The 13,822-nt window shown below is 39.2% G+C and overlaps 1 protein-coding gene across 9 annotated transcripts in view; it reads right to left on the reverse strand.

The window, feature by feature from the left end:
• Positions 1-13,720, reverse strand: part of kdelr3 (KDEL endoplasmic reticulum protein retention receptor 3) — a 50,169-nt gene extending 36,449 nt beyond the window's left edge. For 2 of the 9 annotated variants that reach the window (XR_007938625.1, XR_002596354.2), the window contains exons 1-2: positions 9,146-9,421; positions 789-1,011 (exon numbers count right to left, since the gene is read on the reverse strand). The gene's annotated coding sequence lies outside the window, so the exon portion shown is untranslated. Of the gene's footprint in view, positions 1-788; positions 1,012-9,073; positions 9,431-13,596 lie in introns of those variants that run through there. The other 7 variants (XR_007938626.1, XR_002596355.2, XR_007938624.1 and 4 more) reach the window with 6 other exon arrangements.
• Between the last annotated feature and the right edge of the window lie 102 nt (positions 13,721-13,822).

The following is a 13,822-nucleotide window of genomic DNA, read 5'->3' on the forward strand; positions in this document are numbered from 1 at the left end:
TTACCAGCTAAATCCAATGCAGCGCTGCAATGAAATCTACTTTCATGAAAGAATGTCCAATTTATGTTCAAGCTGCTTGAGAGAGGCAATAATTCAACTTTATGGGGATTTTAAGGCTGTAAAACCGTCCCAATGTGAGCTGAAGGTCGTGGCTTGATGAAGCCTGAGGTTCCCTCCTCATTACGGTTGCACCTCAAGATCCCACCCACGAATTTGACAAACAAGATTGGAGACAAGGGGCAACCTTTCCATAGTCTAACTCCCACTGAAAACATGTTTGACAATGTGCCAAGAATTTAAAAGCAGCTCTCGTTCTCGTTTACGAAAACTGGAAAGCTCATAGTAATGGTCCCCTATAGGGTTCTCCAGTGGACGAGGTTGTTAGCTTTCTCCAAATCCTCAAAATAATGGATGAACTGGATGGTCAAACTCTAATGATGTCTTCAGCAACTCCAGAAGGGTAAGGAGCTAGTCCACTGTTTCTTTGAAATAGATCTCTGAAACCAGTGGATTGTTCCATCTGGGTTGGAGTTGAGTTGTTGATTCCGCAACTCCACAGCTTATTTCTTGCCTCAAATGTTTTCAGAAATGTTTTTCGCTGAACTTTTTTCGTAATTCAAAACAAAGCTTTGCGACCGAACCGCCATGCTGGTCTGACGCCTCTACAGGACTGAAGGTAAACGTCTGTCGTGAACTGCTAGTGTCCTGCTACTGACACGCCTATCAAACATGTGATGTTGGGAAACAGTGTGTTCCCTTGCATGTAAAACATTCCTGTGCACACCTACCATTAGAGACAAGTTGAGGAGCTTGAAGATTCAGAGGCAGCTTCAATGAGAATTGCTGCGTCTTTGCATCAAAAGGATCCAGCTGAGGTGATCTGGGTATCTCTTGTGCGCCTCGCTACGAAGGTTTTCTTTGCACTTTGAACTGGGAGGAGACCCCAGGGTAGACCAAGAACTTGCCGAGGTGTTTACATATCTCAGTTGGCCCAGGAACAGTTCAGTATCCCTAAAGAGGAACAGGAAAGCTTTGTCAGAGAGAGGGACCTCTGGAAGTCCCTTCTTAACATGTTGCACTACAGGCCATATACACCCCCTGTCAAAAGTTTTAGGACACTTTCTCATTCAAATAAAGTAGAACCTGGCTTACAACTTTTGACAGGTGGTGTATCTACCAAATTTGGTACACATATGCAGCACATCAGGCTGAACAAAAAAGTCAATGACAGCCACATTCCAAACCCAACAGGAAGTGAGCTATTTTGCGTTGAACGTCAGATTTTGCCCATTTTTCATTTATTTCTAGAGCGAATTCCTCCTAGGGGGAAACTCCAATTCACCTCAAATTCGGCCAGTACATACAGGAGGCCTTAATGATCCAAAGTTATTAAAATCTTTTTCCAAAGTCAAAGGGAGTGTCCGTGGCGGTCTCTGGAATTTTGATCCTTCGCCATGAAATTTCAAATGCTGTGTAAATGCCCTGAACATGCTCCAATCTGCCTGAAACTTTACATGTATGATCAGAGTCCTGCCCTGATCACATCCATATGATGAAATACACCCCCTGTCAAAAGTTGTAGGACAGGTTCTACTTTATTTGAATGAGACAGTGTCCTAAAACTTTTGACAGGGGGTGTAAGTGAGAGAACATAGATTTATGGAGGCTGTAGTTTGAGAGAGTAGACTAAATATTAAGTATAAACTGTGAACATTTTTGTCTACTCTTATATTCTTGCTTTAGTTATACTGCTTCCAGATCATTTGCAAGTTGCATTTCATTTTCATGAGTGTTGCAACCTGGCTAGCTGCGCAGTTGGGACACGTACGAAATTATCAAAGGTTCTCTGAGGTTCTGATTTGGTCGGCTTTGAATTGCTGGAGGAACTATTTGACGTTGTTGACTATCTAACAAAAAAAAGGCAAAATGTCCTCAACCTAAAAATAAAACCTTTCATCAGTGGTAAATCAGTTTCAAAAACCATTTTGTACTTTCATGTGATGTTACGGTTACACACCTCGTAAATGCTTTATTACATTAGATTGATTTTAACCATGCATTTATTTATAATTAAGCGGAGCAAAAAGTAAAGTATTTCCTCCTGAAATATAGGTAATGAGTAGAAGCAAAAATAGAAATTCTAAAGTCAGCAAACTCAAATGATTATACAATAAAAGCAAGGTAATTGAGTAAATGTACTTTCCAAGAAGTATTTTACAATTTGTTGTGCTCAGCCACAAGGATGTCAAGCTGGATTAATTGTTTGATAAGAATCTAGTTTTGTAACCGGGGGGAAACAGTGTGTTCATTAAAACTGAACAGAGAAGCACATCATCGCTGTGTGACGATGTCCCAAACAGCAACCAGCCAGACATGCAGCAGAAGCATTCAGACAAAGGGAAGCCTTGTTCCCATCTGAATTCTTGAACATCATTTTCTACATTTTCCTGCAAATGACTCAATCTCCACATCCCTCGCCTCTCATTCCGCCCAATTATCATTTTTCAAGCATGTCCCCTCGTCCTACATGGGCCGTTTGGGAGTTTCCAAATTATGCCATGAAATCTGTGTATATGTATAGAGATGTGTGTGCCATGAAAAAAAAACTGAATAAACACACATATTTTATCTATCTTCATGGACAAAAACAAATAATGTCACTGATTTTGCTTTGAGAAAGACACAGAGGACAGTTGAAAGTGATACAAGGCACCATTGAGGTTTCTCTTTCTGTTATTCCTCCTGCCTCATCCCTCCTTTTTTTTCTCCTTTTGCTCCTTGTTTGCAGTCACAGCTGCAGCTGGACCGAACAGCTCCCAGTTTTATGAGCTGCTCTTGGTTGCCACAAAAGAGTGTAAAGCTTATCGTGGTGTTATCTGCTGCTTGGTACATCTCTAGCTAAACGGATAAAACAGTATTAGCCAACTCCAGTTTGTCTGCCATAATAAATCACTGTAAAGATGTCCTTCTAAACTATTATTTAAATTATTCTCGTCAAACACGCATCGAATTTGTCAGTCATCGTGGCTTTGACAGCAATCCCATTGCACCAAAATTCTGCAACTGTATTTTGATTTTCTGATGTAAAGTGTCAAAAATTGGATATTTAGTCACCAAACTGTCAAAAACCTGGATATTAACACATCACAACATTAAAGAAACATGGCAATAATGACACAAAATGGTGAAAAATTGGATAAATGAGTGCCTAAAGTGTAAAAAACTGGATATTAAGTCACCAAACTGTCAAAAATCTGGAAAAAACAAAGCTACATTGACACAAAACGGTGAACATTGGATAAATTAGTGTCTAAAGTGTCAACAACTGGATATTAGGTCACCAACCTTTCAAAAACCTGGATATTAACACATCACAGCTTTAAAAAACATGGCTACAACAACACAAAATGGTGAAGAATTGGATAAATTAGTGTCTAAAGTGTCAAAAACTGGATATTAAGTCACCAAACTCTCAAAAATCTGGATATAAACACATTCACAACATTAAAAAAAAACATGGCAATAATGACACAAAACAGTGAAAAATCTGACAAATTGGTACCAAAAAGCGACCAATTTTGGGAAGCGTGTCCGAAACATCTTTTGTAGAATTTATTTTACTTCCACTTGCTGTTTTATTAGATTTGGGCACTAAAACTGCATGATTAGTGTTGGAAAATATTACATTTTGTGTTAAAATAGTCTGTCACTACATTTTTGAAGCTTCTCCTCTATTTTCTGGGTTTCCAGAGTGATGAGTCTCGGCCCTTCTAATATAGGATTCATTGCTTAAGAGAAGTGACAGTAAAGCAATAAAATAAATGTCAAAGATGTGCTGATCTGAAACATATTTGTGATTGGAAGGCATTATTTGGGAGACAGGGCAGGTATAATCACACCAATAAATCTCTGTCTGAAAGTCATGAAACAACAGATTTTTTTTTTTGTTTCTTGAACTTGTTTAAATGATTCATCATTTGAGGAGAAATAAAGCTTCTAAAAAGTTTCAAGGCAACAAGTCCAACATCTATAAATATCTTAGTCTGTACTGGCACGACCATCCTTGGAGCCATGACTGCCAGCTGATAGATTCAGATCATCATTTCTCTAAAATGACAGTACAAACTTCTAGAAATCTCTCACTTCACAGCTTCTACATCAGTGGTGTCAAACATGCAGCCCGCGGGCCAAAACCGGCCCTCCAGAGGGTCCAATCCGGCCCTCAAAGTGTGAAAATTAAACTTGTAAAACTGTAAACTTAAAATAATTTCGAGAATATGAAAAGTTGTTTTGATCATAAAGTACTAGATTGTACAATGTTCTTTTGTGTCTCATTTTTGTAATGTTTTGTGTTTATTGTTTTTTTGTCTTTTTGTCTGATTTTTGTTGTTTTGCTTCTCATTTTGTGTTTACTTTTAGTCTTGCATGTGTTTTTTTGTCAATTTGTGTTTTGTTTTATTCATTTTTTATGTATTGTTTTGTGTTTTTGTTGTCTCACTTGTCTACTTTTTTGTTGTTTTGTTTCTCACTTTTGTCATTTTTGGTCTCATTTTTGTCATTTGCTCATTTTTTTGTAACTTTTGCGTCAAATTTTTGGTCTATTTTATTGTTTTGCTTCGTGTTTTTGTGTCATTTTGTGTTTTTTTGTGCCATTTCGTGTCTCGTTTTTGTAATATTTTGTCTCGTTTTTGCTGTCTTGTCTTTTTTTGTCTGACTTTTGTCATTTTGTTCATAAAGTAAAATGCTCTATGATTCAGCTCCAGGTACCTGTAACTAAATGTTGATTTTGCGTTTGTAGAAACACTGATTTGAGAGCTGTAAAGCGTAAATGAAATTGAATTTATTTTTGTTAAGACATTTCAGGTTGTTCATAACGTTTTGTAAAAAGATAATTATTTAAATGTGAAGCTTTTCAGAATGTGCTTTTTGTGCTTAAACAAAGGAAACATTAGGAGTTGTGGTTATTTATAGGTGATTATGCTGTGATTTTACTGATCACTTAAGATCAAATTGGGCTGAATGTGGAACCTGAACTAAGATGAGTTTGACATCCCTGTTTTAGAACATCTAAAGCTTGTAATCTTTGCATTTTAAATCTACATTTCGACAAATTTGTTTAGAGAACACAAACACACCCATCTGATGAACACGCTGCTCTGAATCTGCCTTTTCAGAGTGAAAACAGAAGGCAGGCATCCAGCCAAGCCCCCAAAGTATGCGGAAGGATGATTACAGAATACCAGCAGAGATCAGCCACGGGTAACTAAACCCTCCTTCTCTCCGTCTCACCTGGGACCCTTACCCCAGAACCCCCCCCACCCGCTCCGACACCGCCTCAGCCTTTCCACCCACACCCCACCTCAGCCCCCATATATCAATTTCCTTTAGATGTTCCCTCTCACACAATTGAAGTAACTAGATTCTTTCCTCTGGCCAGCCAGTGGAGATATGAAGCAGAACGCACAATGGGCCATTCATTAAGGTACCAGCACACACACACACACACTTATGCAGATGCACACAGACTCTCATCTCATGTAAACACATTCATATACGCACACTCACACAACATCCCTCTGCAGCTGCAGTGAAAGTTCTTGGCAACTCTTCACACACACGCACGCACGCTCAGTAATTTAGAGAAGACAAAAATAAAACACCATGGAACTTTGGTGGCATGAGCACAAACATAGGATTCACAAGCATTCAAAAGAGGGGGGGGGGCTGATTTCAACGTAACACAGCTGCTGCTTGATTGTGGATCAAGATGTTTATCAGTGAATGTGATTGAATGACTGTAAAAGCTCAATTAAGTGTCATAAATTTGCTTAATTTTGGATCACACTGGGTTTCCGTTCACACAGAGAAGTGATCTAATGCTTAAATATAATAAGAAATGTGGGTTCAAACCCCAACAGAATCAGATTGTGTCATTTTATGTTCGACCCGCACCTCTATCCTCCCTTTAGGGTCTGAAAAATAAATTGGAATCAATCGATATCCCGTTATTATCGGCCCTATTCCAGCTTCAGTTACCCCCTCCCTTCTAGATAACCAAATAAGACAGAGTTGATTACATTTGTAATGACTTAATAACTACTGCGCAGTTAACGGTGCACCGGATCCGACTGCAGGGTTGACTGATCCACTTCAACAGGTGGACGCTGACACACCTGCTTTGTCCTGCACAGGTGCATGCAGGAACAGAGACAGAGAGAGAGAGAAAGAAAGAGTGGGTGAAAGAATATTAGATGAAAAAAATGTCACAGAAACGCAAACTGAGCCTGTGAGTAACAGAAAGATCTAACTTTCAAACAGTACAGTGACTCAGAACACGTGTTCGACCTTTTTACATGTTGATGTATTGAGATTTTATTACTTTCATGACTTGTGTTATCTACTTTACATGATTCCACGAGACAGGTGATGGGATATATATATTTTTAATTTAATTAAAGGAAACAAGTACCAAGCAACATGCATGACAACTGGAGAAATTAATCATTTAATTTATTAGTAGTTTGACTATTAAATTATTCACCAAATATTTTGATAATCTGTTAATGTGCCAATACACAATTGAGTTATTTTTGAAGTCCATGGGATACATCCTGCATATATTTTGATTAAAAGTTAAAAAACTAGTGTTTTTATGTTCATTATGATCATGTCTTTACAAATTCCATCATTATTTATTATGGAAACAATCACTTATTAATAAAATATGACTGGATATCACTACAATATCAACTAAATAACCGCCCCAATTTAACACTAACCACTTTCTAATTAGATAAACAAAAATAAAATGAGCTTATTCAAAAGTTGTTTTCATTGTGTTCTTTTTACTAAGTTGAAATAATCATGACAGATATTTCTTTTTTGGCAATATAGCAAATTTTATATGGAAAATAACAAATTTTGTGTCCGAGAAGTTAACCATTACAAAAACACCTCTCAAGGAAGTGTGTTGATTCCAGATCACATGACCTGCTCCACATGATGTCATTTCCTCCTGAAGAAAAGACTGGAAGACTCCAAGGCTTTCTGAGTTATTTAATATAAAGTAGTGTGTGAGTCAAGTGTGGATTTATGGCATGTCAACAGGTTTACTACAATATCTTTAGAAATAAATTTCAATTTCACTCAATTGTATATATAATATTTAGAAGAATCTTTGTGTAAAAATGCCGTGTGGTGTTTGGTTACAGGCGGCCATGTTGATTTTAGGCCTGAAAACAGCAAAAATGTCAACTATGATACAAAAAGTCCCGCAATTACTGTATATATTGACCCTAATCAGTTTAATTAATTCCAATAGAGGTGAATATTTTCCGTTTTCTTTCCTTCTCTATGACAGCATATCTTTGGATTGTGAACAAAACATCTGAAGGCGTCATTTCAGGGCTTTGGGAAACATTGATTAGCATTTTCCCATAATTTTCTGCCATTTTATTGACCAAACAACTAATTGATGAATTAAAACAATAATCATCATTGGTCAACAGTTTAAATAATACTTAGCTGCAGCTCTAATGAAAATAAACTCTGATAAATACGTTGCTTTTGACCACTATGCTCAGGCCTGGCTAAACTTTAATGATAAATCGGGCATTGTTTGCTCTAAATCCAGCGTATTCCACCATTTCTTGGTATTTTTATTTACATTGTATATTTTTGACTTGGTTGAATTTACAGAGAGTGACATCAAAGATCAGCTAACAGTGAGCATCTACCTCTCTGCACGAGTTTGAATTCGACTTTTGTCATTATTTAAACCTACTTTTTTCTTTTATTTTCAGTTTTTGAGTTTCTCTTTGAGTCTGTTTGCCCTCTGTAGGTACACGATGAGTCTCTAATTGGCATAGGAATCTAGTTTAAGCCCTGATTTATGCCGAGATGATGGGGATTTCCGTTTGGCCCGGAGCTGATGGGGGCGAGCACCCTCAGCCTCGTGGTCACAGGACTGCATGTTCTGTCTCAGGCAGATGTTTTAACACTCGCCCAGACTGCTGACCTTTAGTTGTCACCATGAGAGTCGTTTGTGTGTCACAGAAACAGCTACACCATACATCATCTTAGTCACATGGCGGGAGAGTTTGGGTCATTTTGTTTCATTTTCACCGTCAGTTTGTGTATAAATTCATCTCTGGGTTTGTGCAGGTAAAATCCGTCTTTATTTCTTGTGTTCTTTGTGTGTGTTGTAAAACTCTGGCAAAGTGGTCCAGTCAATGACAGAGCAGCAAAATGATTTCTCCAAGCAAAACTACTTCAGTTTGATTTATCCTCAGCAGGTTTCTATGCATACTGAAACCAAATAACTCATATATCCAAGTAGAGCTAGCAGTGTCATAGATTTTCCCTACTGATATGATGAATTATAGAATGAAAGTAAAAATTCCAGCTGTTCTATAAATCATTAACTGCTTCACAATCAACTTATGCATTTCAAAAACAGCTAAAAAGGCCTAAAGTTTTGTACAATTTGATGGGACCAATTTATCTGAGGTATTTTAAAGCAAATTTAAAATTTTCAAGACTTTAAAAAAAGTGTAAAACTGCTTCAGCAAATTAAAAAAAAGTAATTATTTAAACACAAAACATTCCAACCAGCTGCAGATAGAGGTATTTGACATTGAACAGATTTTTGTTGCCGTACATAAAGATAGAAATATAAAATAAAGATAAAATAGAACACGATGAGCAGAAAAAAATAACCATCTTAAGTAATAAAATGCTTCAGAATGATCAGTTTTTTTTCTTTCCAAGCCTTATCAAAGACAGAAAACTCCGACAGCTTGCAATAAATTCACACTTCTTTTATACGTTGCTTAATTTAATTTCTCTCTGAACAAAGTGCAGACTGTCAGGTATCCAGACGCAACGTTTTTGGATCAAAGGTGGTAATAAAAATAAAGAAATAATAATAAAACAATAAATTCAATCTTCTGTTTCTCCATAAAGACAGCATCTATAAATTCTCTCAGTACCGACTAAAATCTGACCGGTCGCAGCTGCTATTTATTGCCGAAACATAAAATTCCATGCGTAATTTCAACCATTTCTCTCTCACCTAAACGCCTTTACCACTCTGCTGGGCCGCTGCTCTCACCATCAACAAACACGTACAAGCCAGAACACTCACTTCCGACCCAGGCCGGGCCGCAGATCCTCAGCTGCCCAGCGGGAAATCAATCCCCGGTGCGGCTCTGGAGGTCCCCGGCTCACAGCTCCAGGAGCCGGACAGTCCCAGCGCCAGTCCCCGGGTCTCACCGCCGCGCTCCTGGAACATTTCCCCCCCTCCAACCCCTAGTATATGTCAGACTTTAAGACTGGAACAAAGAGTGGCGGCTCAGGGGAAGACACAAGCCTTTTCACTATTTTCTTGTTTCATATGCACAGAACTGCTTTTTGTTCCCCAGTTTTTTTTTTTTTTCATTTAAGGGGGAAGAGGGGGCGCTGCTCGTTTTGATCACATGATTACAATTCACCTGAGATAAAAAAAAAAAAAAAAAGAAAGAAAGAAAAGAAAGAACAAACAAAGGGGGCAAAGAAAGGAGGGCAGGCAGAGAGTGGGACACAGAGATGCACTCATGGTTAGGATTCTCTTATCACAGTCAACAGTCGAAAAGTGGTGATTTCTGGATCGGAGGCCAGGGCGTCGCATGGCGGGGATACAAGGGGTCATTGTTGGTGGGAACAGCGCCGGTGTTTGTGCCCGTGCGGCCCATAATGTCCCCTCTCGTCTCTCCTTTCTGTGTACAGGCACTGTTTGGTTTGAAGCGCTGATGCAGTTATAAAACTAACACATTGGAGCGAAGAGGCGCGATGTCCGATAGCACACACTCACACTGCATGGGAATATTTAAATGATTACAACACACCTATGATAAACTGATAACTAGAAGTGGATAAACCAGCAGCTACAGATCAATCTGTCGTATTTTCAGCATGCATCCTTTAATACTGCGTCTTTTGAAAACCTCATCTATTTCTGAATATTTGGAGACATGTTCCTGGTTACATATATTATCACTAATGTACCAGTGAGTCAGTAGCATTTTATTGATGCAGCAGTTGGAATGCCGTTCTCACACAATTGCAATCAATGCATTCCGATTCTGAAAAAGAGACAAAACAACTACGAAGAGACGCAAAACTAGCAAAAACAGACACAAAGGCACAACAAAGACGTGCGAAACAACCGCAAAGAGACAAATAACAACCGTAAAAAAGAGAATAAACTGTCACAAGAGTTGTAAAACGACAACAGAAAGACAAAAAAATATCACAAAGAGACAAAAAAACTTCCATAAAAAGAATAAACTGTCACAAGAGTTGCAAAAAAGACTAAATATGATCACAAAGACACAAAACTACCACAAAGAGATGGAAAACAAACAAAAACACACGTTTACATTTTTGCACAAATTTACTTAACATTGACATGCAATGTGTCTAAACGTACCTAAACCTAAATGTTCTTTCAAATGAAACCTTTTGTCTTTAAAGCATTTTACGCACGCAATATGTTTGTGCGTAAAATCTGACATTTCTCAGTGGAACACCAGAGCGTACGTTTGGTTAAATTAGGCCTCTATCTGCATGTTCTGAAATCCAACCGTTTCACTGATTTGTCAAAGGTAACTTTAGGACATTTCTTTCTCAGCTGATAAAACACCAAAGAAATCGATTAAACTCGAGAAGCTCTCGGCGCTGCATGCTTCATTCGTGGCCTTTTGCGCACACGGACGATTAATTTCACGTGTAGATGCTGCAGTCTGCATGAAATTCTATAGTTTATGTTAAAATGTTGAAAATAAAAACTGCAAATGAGATTAATTGGATTCTCTAAGCAGTTCAGGAACAAACGAGGCGTGTGTGGAGCAGTGACATGATGTATGCCATAGAGAACATGCGTCAGGCTCACCTCATGTCAGAGGGTGTTCATGCGCAAAATGAGAAAAATGTTTTTACCAGTTGGGTTGGAAATTGTTGGAGTAAAATTAAATGTGCGTAATTTAAATGAATTGGAATTAATTGGACTTTAGACAGAGAAATCAGGGAGAGAGAGAGAGAGAGAGAGAGAGAGAGAGAGAGAGAGAGAGAGAGAGAGAGAGAGAGAGAGAGAGAGAGAGAGAGAGAGAGAGAGACTGAATTCCAGCCAATCACAGCTCTCAGAATCTGCATCCTCATATTTGTGCGGCTCCTTTAAGACTCGTCCTCTGCATCTTTTTTATTTTTTCCCCTCTGCCTCATACAAGGAGCTCTTTAAGCCCTGCTACCGTCACACAGAGCAGGCATTCATACTCGGGCGGCGCGAGCGAGGGGGCTGGGGAGCGAGCGTCACTTTGGAAACTCGGGAACTCACGGATTCTCGTGCTAAACCGGCGACCTCCTTTTCTCATTACTGAAGTAAGACGCTTAGCATTTCCAACTCTTTCCTTTCTGCTGCTGGCTGCTCTCACTCTGCGATGGCTGTTTCTGCTCACCGAGATCCAGAATGACGAATTTGAAATGATCCCTAATCTTGATTTTTCCACAGTGATCGTTAGGATTAGGATGATTATTCCCTTTTTCTGGACTCGTGAGCTGTTAGGGCTGTGGTTCTGTAGGCTTCTGGTTCGAAATTTTGTTAACTCTGGAACGTAATTAATGCCAATTGTCCCCTTTCAGCCATCCAGGGCTGCGCGTAAAACCACCTGATATGGTTTCTGCAGTTTTAAAACGAAAAAAATGATATTTTCAGCACTTAAACAGTTTAAATTTAGTATAAAGCTAGAGTTTTTTTTAAATATTTTAACTGTGATGTTGATAAAAAACAACCCCCTCCTTAATGATGCAACTCTGCAGCGCAACAAGTGCTCCTGTTAACTGATGCGCAACACTTCTATATATCACTGATCATTACTTGTTTGTTTTTTCTTGGCGTAACATTTTAAATTATTTTTTCTTTCCTTTTCAGTAGAAAAACTGGGTTGTCTGAATTCTTTGATATAATCAAGAAGTAAATATGAAAGAGAGTTTAGAAGTTGCAGGAGACTGAAAAACAACAGTCATTACATTAATGACAAAAGAACTTTAAGATTTTGTGCACTTTAAAAAAAAATAATTTTGTCTTGTTAAAATGGAGCTTTATGGATTAATCTGTTCCAAACAACTGAAAAAAAGCAACCAAACAAGCAAATTTAGGCCAGCTTATTGGCAAGTCAGGCGGTGATAATGAGTTCACATCGCTGAAACTCATCGGGCTTTACGCGCAGTAAAATGTGCGTAAATTAACAGTGCGCAAAGTGTATGTCCAAGACAATTAGACTGGATGGCATCAGATGATAAATCCAGTGACACTTGTTGCAGAATGGTGGACAGAGTAAACAATGAGTTTGTCATTTGCTTTTCTGTTGTTTTGAAGCGCAATCTGCTAAAGGGAAAGCACATTTGATGATTACTGTGGTCAGAAAGTAAAGGACATTAACCCCACTCTTTCAAGGTATTCTCCATGATTGCGTTTTATTTCTGGTTTCTCGCGCATACGCAGCCAAAGCGCGCAATTAGGCTTTTGCTCAGTGAGACCTTTTGACAGCCGGCGGAGCGGCCCTGCTGACCAGGTGGCAAGCGAGTAAGAAAATGCGCCTCGGACAGATGGCGATGCTTCACCCGCCCCTCCACGGGAAATGAATACGATTCCTCACATCCACTCAGATGTTAATTAAAAGCTGGTTTTCCAAACACGTTTATTTGGAGTAACACGAGACACAATCTTGTAATTTAAGGCCCAGTGCATCTGTGAAATGATGATTAAAAAAAGGATGCATGGATAGACGGCCAGTACAAGACCAACAGAGAAACTGCTAAGCTTGATAGTAAACGTGGGACATTTTCCTTAAAAACAATTGTGGGAAAACACGTTTGCATTTATATACAGATTTTAAAATTGACAACATTTTCCAAGTTCCTAATTTTATGCACATCGGAGTAGAAAACAAACGGTTCTGTGCGCTGCTGCTTCACGGTAAGTTCTCTGATTTAGGACGTAAAGCTCGTGGCAGGGTTGTTGATTTAATGGATATAACGGGGGGACACGTTTTGCTCCTGCTCCTGTTTAACAAACACGCTGTTTCTGATTCGCACACGCGCACAGAAACGCACGCACACGGAGTTTATGTTTCCAGCGCCAGGTCGTGTTTATCCAAGAACCGCGGAGTATAAATCCGAGGTCTGTTCACCACTTTCTCTCCGGGGAGCTTGGAATAACTGCTAAACCTTAAACAGTAGCTTGTTTGGGGTGGGGTGGGAGGGTGAAGCCCGGTAGAGTTACTGAGTTAAACACGACCCCAGCTTCTGCAAATACAGGCGCTATACATATATAGGAAACATTCCCATAGTGCGCAAAAGGAATGTTTTTTGGGGATAGATTTAAGTATGGCAATTATTTCAGTTCCATGCTTTATTTGTGTCACTGAGAGAGAGAAAAAGACTCAAAATCAAGCCCCCCCCTCCCCCTCCCCTTGTATGCCCCAATTACAGCTCCTTTTCCTATCAGATAAACCAACAGATAACATTCGTTGCGTAATGAAGCAGGAGCAGTAACTGTACCTTCGCCTCGCTGAAATGATGCTCCTCATCGCTCTGCTGTTTCAGGTCCTCGCTGTTGGATTTCAACTTCGGGACACGTGGAGGGGGAGAGAGAAGTCAGGAGAGGAAGTGAGACCGGGTGAGTTTGGCGCAGACAGTTGCGCGTTAGCAGGTAAACTGGGGTCCAAGGTGCGCACTGAGCCGCCTATGATACCAACAACACGGATGGAAAGAACTTTAATGTGGA

The sequence above is a fragment of the Acanthochromis polyacanthus genome, chromosome 21 (genome assembly GCF_021347895.1).
Source record: "Acanthochromis polyacanthus isolate Apoly-LR-REF ecotype Palm Island chromosome 21, KAUST_Apoly_ChrSc, whole genome shotgun sequence".
Taxonomy (NCBI): Eukaryota; Metazoa; Chordata; class Actinopteri; family Pomacentridae; genus Acanthochromis; species Acanthochromis polyacanthus.